We start from the raw sequence: 3,147 nt of genomic DNA on the forward strand, positions 1-3,147 counted from the left end.
GTCCTTGCCGAACTGACGTCCGGCAATATCAGCCTCCAACTTTCCCACTGAGAGCGTAAGATGGACGTCCTTCCAGTCTTTGTGGTCCATAGGCAGGGCCAGCGACAAGGGTTTACACTCCTCTAGGGAGGGGCAAGACTTGCTGGCCTCGATTGCTTTTAGTACAGCCAGAAACCCTTTCTGTAAAAAGGGGAAGGCTCTAGTAGGCGAGGACACAAAGGAAGGGAGCTTCCTATTCAATGCGGCTACCTTTGAGTTAGAGAAGCCCCTCTCTTTCATCGAGGATGAAAGTAGAGCTTGAGCCTTAGCATGGTCCATCACTATGACCTCCTTCGGCTCTGTCTCCTCCTTTGAAGCTGGTTCCTTCCTCAACCGGACATAACAGTCCGGATATGATGCCTTGCTGGGCCAGAATTCCACCCTCCAGGGGAACTGAGCCCAGCTTATCCGAGATGACGATCTTTCCAGTCGTCATCAGCATGTGCTCAGCATACCTCCATGGGTTAGCATCTGAGCACAAGGGAAGGTCTTTCACATTGAGCTTTTTCTGGGGCCCATGTGATTCTGCAAGGCACTGCATTCGCAGTTCCATTGCAGCCGCCTTCTCCTGATTCTCCTTCTGCATTTGTTGGATCATTCCAACAATAGAAGAGAGGGCCTGTCCCAGCTCTACTGGGAGACCGGCCGGTATAGAGGGGCTTGAACTTCATCCTGGGCTTCTGCCAGGAGGTCTTCCTCCTGACACCCGTCCACATCAGACATCCTGTCATCTAGCTGGATGTCTTGCATCGCGACCGCGACTTCAGCATCCACCTGGATCTGAACTTAGGGGATCTCCTCTTGAGGCTGGGGAATCACTGCATCAGCTGATGCCTTAGGGAAAGGATACGCCCTCATCTTCTCACTTGGAAGATAAGGGCCAGAAGTGTTCTTTTGGAAGCCCCTTACCCAGGAACGAAGCTTCTTCCTAGCTATTTAAATGTCTCAGTAATCAGGTTAGTGCACACAGTACATACCTGAGGGTCCCAATACCGGAGATCATCCTTGGAGACAGCGTATGCTGCGTGTCTCCTACAAAACTCATGTCCGCAGAGGTTCTTGCTGCTGACATTGCAGAAAGCACTTCCCTACTTCGGAGTGTCCTTCTGTAAAGAGAAGAAATTTCCATGAGTATCAAGTGAACTATGTATCACTGGATATGCATAGTATAGCATAACAATTCAGAAAGGAAAGACACACACTTGTGTTTCCCTCACAACCCATTGTTGCAGCCTTCCAGATAATAAAATCAAAATGGTTTATCTCTTCTAGAGTAACCAATGCAAGGTTTCCAGAGGAAACAGGTGGAGCTCACACCTAAGCAATGATTTTAAAATCCTGGATAATAGACAGGGAAGAACTCAGCTTCCTATCTGTAGGGCAACAGCAAAGGGATGTGCAAGAAAAAACAATAGTGTTAGAAGACACAGTGCTGTACCAAAACCCTTACCATAGTTTTCTTCTTACTGTATATGTTATACTGAAGAATACTAGTACAGTATAGGGGGATGTGTGCCGGCCTGCCTTTGCCGGCCGGCACACACCACAACTAGCTTTAAAGTATACTACTTAACAGCTATAGGGCGGCAGCACTCTGGTTCAAATGCCTGTGCCGGTCGGCAGCAACTGCCGGCCGGTAACAGCCAGTGTTGGCCGGCAATGGCTGCCGGCCAGCAACTACACAAGGTAGTACCCAGCTGCTGGCCAAACTCTTGGTGACCGGCAGACAAGGGCTGACATAAGCCGGCCGGCAAAGGTACAAGACCGATGCCAGCTGGCAGCAAAAGAACCAGAGGACTACACCTGCCCGGCTGCCGGCCTCATAGGCCGGCAGCCGGGACAAGTACAGCACTAGAAGAAAAAGAAAAATAGAATGGATGCCGGGATAAGAGTGTACACAACCTCCAAGCCCGGCAACCGAATGAGTGCATATAAGGAAGGGGAGAAACTAATTCAGGCTTCCTTGACCAATGCCGTCCGGCTCTGCCGGCAGGCATGGATGAGGGACCAAGAGAGGTCCGGGCAGCACTCGAAAACATAAGACCCTTGCCGGCCAGCAGCTCTGCCGGCCGGCAAGGGGCTGAGTCAATTCCACATCCTAACCTATACTAGGTCCAGATGTAGAACGACGTACAGTACAGTAATGGCTCGGCCATTACGAAGAAAGAGGGGGAAGGGACAAGAGGGTCCTGCCAACCTTGCTTTAGTGACAGATCACCCGCAGCCAAGAAACTTATCTTAGCCTAAGGGAGATCTAAGGGGAAAGGCCAGCAATACTTGCCAGCTTCCAGAGCACCAAAGCAAGGAAGGCGTTGCTACTCCCAAGGGAAGAACTTATCCTCCCCCGAGAACAGCAACAAGGACTAGTCTGGTAGATCACAAAAGAAGGAATCATATCCACAGAAACCTTCGGTAGTGACCTAAGGGAGCTAAGCTCCCTTTGAATGTGTTAGGTCAGCGAGGGGGACTCAGCCCCAAGCCAGACAACACAGACTCAGACTAAAAAAACTCTGTTGTTCTGTCCCTCTTGAACCATAACTACAGGAACAGGAAGGTACAGTAACACCCTAGTATAGTTTTATCGAAAATAAATTCGGAAAAAACCACTTAGGGATAAGCCCAAGGCTTAAACAGAGGGAAAGGGATTGCATACCTTCTCCGAAGAAAAGAAAGCAACCGGGGAGTATGATAAAGTATACTAAGGCTCCATAAGCAACTAGCCTAGGCACCAAGAGAATCGATTACCTAATTCACCGAAACTCACTCGTATACTATCTTGGAAATATTCCACACAGTCTTAAATGTATAAAATATAGCCTAAAGCTTCAATAAAATTTTAATTACACTCGGAAAAACCATAATCATGCATGAAGTACTAGGACCAAACGACTAGGCTACATGGCCTAGCGTAGGCCAGAATGGCGAATACTTCGCCAAATAATACTAAGCACAAAAGGAAATCCTATGTAATGCTAAATAGCTAAAATTTATTAAAGCAAAACAACCAGAAATGTCGCTCTGACTAACTAATTTATACCTAGCGAGCGACAGCGTCCAAGACGCTTCTGGTAGGCTACGGCTCTTGTATCAAAGATTAATCCTATTAAT

Source organism: Palaemon carinicauda, chromosome 29 (assembly GCF_036898095.1).
Source record: "Palaemon carinicauda isolate YSFRI2023 chromosome 29, ASM3689809v2, whole genome shotgun sequence".
NCBI lineage: Eukaryota > Metazoa > Arthropoda > Malacostraca > Decapoda > Palaemonidae > Palaemon > Palaemon carinicauda.